The sequence below is a fragment of the Narcine bancroftii genome, chromosome 1 (assembly GCF_036971445.1).
Source record: "Narcine bancroftii isolate sNarBan1 chromosome 1, sNarBan1.hap1, whole genome shotgun sequence".
Lineage (NCBI taxonomy): Eukaryota > Metazoa > Chordata > Chondrichthyes > Torpediniformes > Narcinidae > Narcine > Narcine bancroftii.
Window position 1 is genome coordinate 401350802 of NC_091469.1, and position 8143 is coordinate 401358944.

The 8143-nt window shown below is 39.7% G+C and overlaps 1 long non-coding RNA gene across 1 annotated transcript in view; it reads right to left on the reverse strand.

Annotated features, from left to right (window-relative positions):
* Positions 1 to 2641, reverse strand: part of LOC138751472 (uncharacterized) — a 71587-nt gene extending 68946 nt beyond the window's left edge. Inside the window, exon 1 of the long non-coding RNA XR_011349968.1 lies at positions 2567 to 2641. This is a non-coding gene — a long non-coding RNA (uncharacterized lncRNA). The remainder of the gene's footprint in view (positions 1 to 2566) is intronic.
* Positions 2642 to 8143: the final 5502 nt, after the last annotated feature.

The window sequence follows — 8143 nt, forward strand, 5'->3', positions numbered from 1 at the left end:
CCTGAGATATGCAAATAAGATAGCATGTTTCCACTAATTAAACTGGACAATGAAGATTTTGCTTCCTTGTGTCGTTCTTTCATTTTTCAGTTCATTTTATTTGTGTGGGACTGTCCCTTTAAGAGACAGATTTAACAAAACTTGTAGGTTTTGAAAAGTGACTGTGAACTAGCAGCAGGCTTCAAAGACAGCATACATTTGCAGAGTGAAGGGAAAAAGCCCTGAAGCATAGACCATGTGATCCACTTTTTTAAACGATTTTCCTTTTCTAAATTAACACATAATCCATTAATGAGAAATAGACTGAGAATTTAGGATCAATTTAGGAAATTCTTCGGAATTAATGATTTTTCACTGGCTAGTCCTATTAAAGATGACCATCTTTTTCAAACTGTCTTTGTTGGGTGCTGGTTTCAAGGAACGGCATAGAAAAGGTATTCAAAGTTTTAATGATCTCTTTTTCAGCATAATTTTGCCTCTTTCGAACAATTATCAGCTAAATTTAATCCTTCCAATAGGCACTTTTTTTTAGATATTTACAAATTAGACATTTTGTTTAGTCTAAGCTTTTGGATTTTCCGCAAATTTCCAAGACTAATATTGTTGATCTGTTTTTTTTAAATTATTGTTTTATTTTCATGGTGGATTAATATCATGTATTTATAATAATTTATGAACTTAAATTCAATTCCCATGGCTGGGACCAAGAGCAATTGGGAATGAAATTTGAACATAACATTTTCAGAAGAAGATTGGTACACTACTCTCAGCTTGATTAATGATTCCTCATTTTGTGCAGGACACTACTCATTACAATTTTTACAGTGGTGCACAGAATGCTTATGTCCAAACTTAAATGATCTAATTTTTATGCAGATATTGATCCACTATGTGAGAAATGTAAAATTTTTGAAGCTTCTCTAATCCATATGTTTTGGGAGTGCCCAAATTTAGAGAGATTCTGGAAAGACTTTATCCAAACTTTATCAATGATTCTTAAGGTTCATTTGAAACCTTGCCCGTTATTTGCTCTGTTTGGTTTTTTTTTCATGATTCAGATAAATTTCTATTGGCATCTCAAGAAAAAAAAAACTTTTAGTTTTTACCACATTGATAGCCAGATGAGCAATCTTATTGAAATGGAAAGATGATTCATCCCCTACTCATAATGTTTTGTTTAAGTTTAGAGAAAATTAGATATAATATTAAAGATAGAAAGATTCAATATATGAAATTGTGGGGTCCATTCTTAGAATGTTTTTATAATTGGAAGAATTAACAATTATTGTATGTTCTGGTGGTTCATTGCCTGCTCTCTGAGGATCACCAAGTGGTTCCACATTGCTGATATTTTAAAATTAATTTATAGGGTAACCTTGAATAGAGGGAGGGAATAGATTAGATTTGTTTTTAGTTTCTAGTTTTTTTTTCTTTTTATTCCTTTATTTTATAGAAGCTATTTCAACCAATGGATTTAATATGGTTGCATAGATCATTTCAATTTTTTTTGGTAATATAAGCAATTATTGATTTAGTTTTATCTACTTTTTTGAGTGTGCTTACTTGTATACAAATAAATTATTATGCAATTGACAATTCTGTTTTTACATTTTGATCATGCCTCTCTTATGTTTGTCTAGCAATAGTGATATTATCAAGGTAAGGAAGGCACCTTCCAGTTTTTCTTCTCAAACTAACTTGTCCATAGCTCGCTGGAAGGTGGCCACCCCATTTGTGACTCCAAATGGAATCCTACAAAATTGATATAAATGTTAATTGGCTTCAAAAGCCATATACTTCTTATCTGACTCCTTCAGTGACATTTAGTGGTAGGCATTTTTCAGGTCAAAGGTAGAGAACACACTATATTTTGCAAGTTCTTTCACCATTTCGTCAATTCTTGGCAAGGGGTAAGCATCCAATTCTGTGAATTGACTGATTATCTGTGAATAATTCACACACATTCACTTCTTGTGTCAGTGAGTAGGATCCTTCGCCACTACCACTTGGACTCGCCACGGTGATATGCACATCTCAATTATGCCTTCAGAAAGCATTTGATGAATTTCCTCTCAAAAAAAGGGATGGTTCTTCCATTGTTTGCTACTGTCAGTGCACAGTAATGATCAGCACCATTCACAATTAGCTCAGAAAAGGGTCCTCCATATTCAAATTTCACACTTAGATGCAGACGCTGGAAATCCTGGCCAAATATTAAGGCAGAACATAGGTTCTACAATACACCAAATGACTGGTTATTAAGACTAAGACTTAGGTCAACAACATATCCTTGGGAACCAGTGTTTAAAGTTTTCTGAGCCATTAGTAATGTCTTTACTGGATGGGTGAACCTTCAGTTTTAATTCCCACATGACTTTCTTGCTCATGTAACTAAACCTTTTACCATTCACAATCACAAAGGTTGCGGCTTGAGTGAGTCCTCGTGGCACATTAGTAAGCCTAGCCAGTACCTGAGAATTGACCATTGTTGCCACTGAGCTTGATAAAGCCTTGGATTTGCACATCCAGGCAGAATGTCCCTTCTTGACATATTTATAACAAGTACCTCATGAGCTGGACAGTTATCCCACAGAAGAAACATTTCCATTTAGTATTATAAGTGGCAGCCACAGCTGGTTTCTTAGGAGCAACTGGAAGGCTATCAGGAAGCCCTACTAAAGAATCTCCTCACATACCTGCGATACCTGTGATGGTTCAGCAATACCTTCTGCAGCTGTATGGGTTGCCATGGTAGCACATGCATCATAATTACATTGAACTACTATGGTGGAACCACTGTATAGCTGTTAGCACTATCTGTATGAATGTACTGTATGAGCTGGCCTCCCCCTGTACCTGTCACTCCTCTCCTCAGAATCCACATAAAAGTTGTTCCACACAAAACCTTCCCTCAGTACCTACCTTGGAACTGGGCTAGCAACAGATGAGATGATTTATGGTGATTAAAGCCTATTAATCACTATTTCTAGTCTAATGTGGTTGATCGATAGCACTACAATTTAATCACCATAAATTTTCATGCCATGGGCAAAGCAATACGGGCAGATAAACTGAACACTGACTCTAAAGACCCAGAGGCCTCCATCAAATTCAATCAAAGCCTGCACTGCCTCAACCCTTTCATGAGACGCAACGAAGTGCAGAATGAGGAGAATAAATGGGGCCTACTCTTTGCACAGGTCAGCAACTACGTTTTTCAGATGATCAGGGATTGCAAAACTTACTCAGCCATAATAGAGCTCTTGCAGAGACAGTATCGGACCCCAATGAACATCATCTATGCAAGGTATCTTCTAGGCAGTTGTAGACGAGCACCCGGCGAGTCGGGGGATGAATACATGCGGGTCCTGTGGGAGCTGGGGCGAGTCTGCAGCTGTAGATATGTCTCTGCTGCCGTCCACTTAAAAGAACTGAATTCAAGGATTCAAGACTGATGACATCCGACAGAGACTCCTGGAAAAGGGCGATAGAAGCCTGCAGGACCTGGCCAAATCGCTCAAGATAGCGCTGCAAAATGCGGAAGTCTTTTCTTCTGGAAAAGCAGCCACCATCTGGGGAGCATGGCATTGCCATCTTGTGATGCAGGGTTCCAGGTCACTGCTGCTGCCATCGAGCACTCGAGGTACTACTTCTGTGGCCATGCTAAACATCCTCATAAGAGCTGCCCAGCCCGAAACATGACATGTTCTGCTTGTGAGTAGAAGGGACTCTACGGGAAGGTATGCAAGTCCCAATCTTCCTCCAGCTGCACCATGTGTGGCCAGGAGATGCCACCATCTTGGACCCCATCACTTCTAGGGCCACTTCTGGTCATGGGGAATGGCTCGGCAGGACCATGGGGATGGCAAACCAAGATGGCACCACTTCCGGTGGTGTCGAGAAGTACTGGGTGCACGGCATAGGGGCAGCCATCTTCAAGGCCACTACCAAATTAGTACTACAGCAGTGCATCAGACAGCGACCAGATGTTGGTTTCAATTACCCTGGACCCTAGCCAGGGCCATGATGGACATCAAGGTAAATAATCACATCACAAACTGTCTATTTGATACCTGAAGCATGGAGAGATTCATGCACCTTTGCACAGTACAGCGCTACTTCCTCGCAGTGTCTCTGGCGAAGAGCAAAGTCGACCTGGCCTCTAAATCCCACTCAGCCAAAATCCACGGCAGCTGCACTGTGACATTGACCATGCATGGCACTAAGTACAAGAACTTTAAACTCCTTATTATGCCACTACTGTGTGCCAGTCAGACAAGGACTGGACTTTCAGTGCCAACTCAAGTGGGTCCAAATGGAATATGATGGGCCCCACCCCTAGCCATGGTCCACAACTATCCATTTTTAAACCTGTTCTCCCTCCGAATACGAGCTGCAGCCTGTCCACACTCTGGGTCCAACCACCGCCCCTGTTCAAGAACCTCACCCTCGACTGCAAGCCTGTCACCACCAAGAGCAGGCGATACAGCCCCAGGGATAGAGACTTCATTAAAGCAGCAGTTAAATTACTTCTGGCTGAAGTGATCATGGAACCCAGCACCAGCCCCTGGAGGGCACAGCTGGTAGTGGTTAAGAGTGGAGAGAAATACCACATGGTCATAGACTACAGTCAGACCATAAACTGATTTACCCAACTGGATGCCTACCCACTTCCCTGCATCACTGACATGGTGAACGAGATCACCCAGTACCAGGTCTTCTCCACCATCAATCTTAAGTTGGCATACCACCAACTCCCGATCTGCCTGGAAGACATTGTATTTGAGGCAGACGGCTTGCTCTACTACTTTCTCTGGATCCACTTTGGGGTCACCAATGGGGTCTCCGTCTTCCAGAGGGAGATGGACTGGATAGTGGATGACTACGGGCTAAAGGCCACGTTCCCCTATCTGGAGAACGTGACCATCTGCGGCCATGAATAGCAGGATCATTACGCTAACCTCCAAAAATTCTCCAGATGGCCAAAAGTCTCAACTTCACGTATAACCAGAAGTGCGAGTGCAGCACTTCAAGTCTGGTTATCCTCAGTTGTGTGGTGGAGAATGGAGTCACTGGGTCTGATCTTGCCTTTCATGATCCCCCTGCTGGAACTCCCACTGTCCCAAAGCCTCAAGGCCCTGAAAAGGTGCTTGTGATTCTTTTCCTATTATGTCCAGTGGGTCCCTAATTATGCAGACAAAATCTAATGTGGCTAATCGATAGTACGACAGCTACGTCTAATGCAGTAGCTTGGTTATAAGCAATCTGAAAGTCCAGTGTTTTGTTTTCTAAGAGATGCTGGCATATTGCAGGTGAGGCAATGCCAGTGATTGCACGCATCACACATTGGCTTATTTCCACACTGCTTTGCACTCTGATCTCAAAAATTATATTTTCTCTTTAACTTTTCCAACTCCCTGAAGAAGTCATCTAAGATTTTCCTGGCCTCTGCCACCTGGTAGCCAGGTAGTCTGGCAAAAATCTCATTGGGAGTCTTCACATATAAACTGTCCAACTTAGAGATAGTTGAGTTAAAATGTTCACATTCTTTTATGTATTCGAAAATGTTGCAACTCACACAGCCTAATAGGGTTCTGTACTTGTTTGGTATCTTGTCCCCATAGTTGTCGACGTAATTCATGAAAATCATACGCCAGTGTCACCGCTCCTTGGCAGCTGTCAGTCTAAATACTTGAGTATCTATGCCTTCTCCATGCTTGTCAATTAATTTGGGTAAATTGTTATGTGAATTAAAAACTTGGTGGCTGCTTTCCCAGCTTTACTCAACTTAACTGTACAGTTATAGTTACAGTTAGAATTTAAAAGAAAGGCACAAGGCAACATCTAGAAGCTGACTGGAGGAAGAACTACTAAGAATAATTGTAATATTACAAGGTGTTATATCATTTTTGATTAATAATTAAAATATTATTTTAAATATAACACCATCTGGGCTCATTTTATCATTGCTGCCAAGTAGATAAGTTCTGAACACTTCTGGGAGTATTTTAAGGATTTTGGGCTGCTGATCATAAAAATTGCCTTAAAAATTCCTATCACATACAGTTTTTTAGATATAACCCTTTTTTGTGATTCTGGACATATTTTTAACATGCTTCAAGCATAGAAAACCATGAAGCGCAATGTCATTGAAAATTTATTTTCTTCATTTGCACTTGGACGTCTTCCCTGCTGATCTTGGTGCAGTCAGTGACGAACATGGTGAAAGATTTCACCAGGATATTATGACCATGGAAAAGTGTTACTCAGGGCAATTGGAATCCATCGGTGCTAGACGATGACACGTGAAGCATCAGATGCTGAGTACAAATAAAAATTAGCAGTAAAACATTTTTAGGTCAGTTGAACTAACACAATCTGTCAGCATCATTATGCAATTAAACATACTAAATTCAATAAAAGTTAATTTAATGTTTCTACAACTTCCTATGTGATACATGAAATCTGGAATTATCTTTGTGTTCATCTTAAAGTTGTCTATCATAATCCACATTTTTTTTCCGGAAAGCAAACCTTTTGAAAAAAATTGTTGTCCAGTGTTATAGAAAGAAACTCCACTTCAAAAGCATCTTGAAGTGTTTAGAAACCGTGAAAGATGTTATTTAATGCAATTGCATACTATCTTTCTTCCTTGCAATAATGAAATGAGAAATAGAAGCAGGATTCAGGCCATTCAGCCCCTCTTCACTGGTGTCTCAATAATTCAGCCTTCTTAAGTAATCTTGATGCCTCTCACCATCCTCCTCAAAATTTATCTTGCAAGCCAGTTTTATATGATCAGTAAACTTTGATATTACCCTTGGTTCTCTCATCAAATTATTGGTACAGATTATGAATAGTGAGAGCCCCAACTCCAATCCCTGAGGTGGAATGTTTGAAGAATTCAAAAGTTTACAACAATTACATATTCTTTTAAAGCAATAAAACAGGAGAAAAAGTAGTCCACCAGTAGTTAATAGCTTTGGATCAAAGGATAATGTGGGCAAATGAGCACTGAGTTTGACTGGGAATGTTCAGTACTTAAATTCACTTATTACGTCATTCTATGAAGCATCTCTTGCCTGCTTTTGAGCTGAAATTTGAAAAGAGTACTAGAACTAGAACTGATTTAAGAAAAACAGATTATTTCAATGAATGGACCTTATTTTCATTACCTTAACAAACTGCCAGAATGTTTGGAAAAGGAAGCCAACTCACTGCAGTTCAGAGATGGAAATCATCTTCCCAACGTTTGGTAATTAGAATTTAGTTGAAGGGAGAGGCCAATAATGAGTGAAGAATTAGCCAGCAGTACATATTACCAACGATGTGTGAATTATTGGAGTCGTTTTTTGATTGGTTGTTTAGATGTTAGTGCGTAGTTATACTTTCTGTCAATACATTCAACTGAAATGTAGCCTAATGAATAGCACCTTCCACCAATTTGCACAGAATCTCTTGCCTGATGCACAGAGCAACACTAGGTGCTGCCATCTGTCATTGGTCACTTGGGCAATAGATTGATTAGGCCCAGCTCTTCCACATTGAGTCAGGGTTCAATCCAAATTAACCATGTGGAAAATCCCCAAGTGCTATGGATAGAATGTCATTGGCTGCCATGTGGTATTTAGACTTGAGTGGCAATTAGCAACCAATACAGCAAGAGCAGACAAGCAACATATTCCATCGATCACTTGTAAATGAAGAAATTTAAAAGATGCATGGCCATTTCCATCTATCACGTTTGAAATAACAGTTACATTTTTAGGTGTAAATATGTTAAAGACATATCTGTCCTCAAGGACTCCCCGCACTCTTCCACTCTGCTGCCGTCGGGAAAAGAGTAGGCATGAAGCAGGATAACAACAGCTTCTTCCCCTCTGCCATCAGATTCCTGAATGAACAATGATCCAAAGTCACTGCCTTATTTTGACTTTTTCTTTCTCTTGCACTATTTTTATTTATTTTTAAGCTGTTTTTTTTTTAATAAATGTTTGCATCTGAGAAGCTGCTGCAAAACAATAAATTTTGTGATATGTTCATGACAATAGATTCTGATTCTGAAAGAATTAAATAACAGGATTAAAACCGAACCTGGAATACTAATATTTTATAGGTTTTGGGAGTGTTACTTCAAGGACAA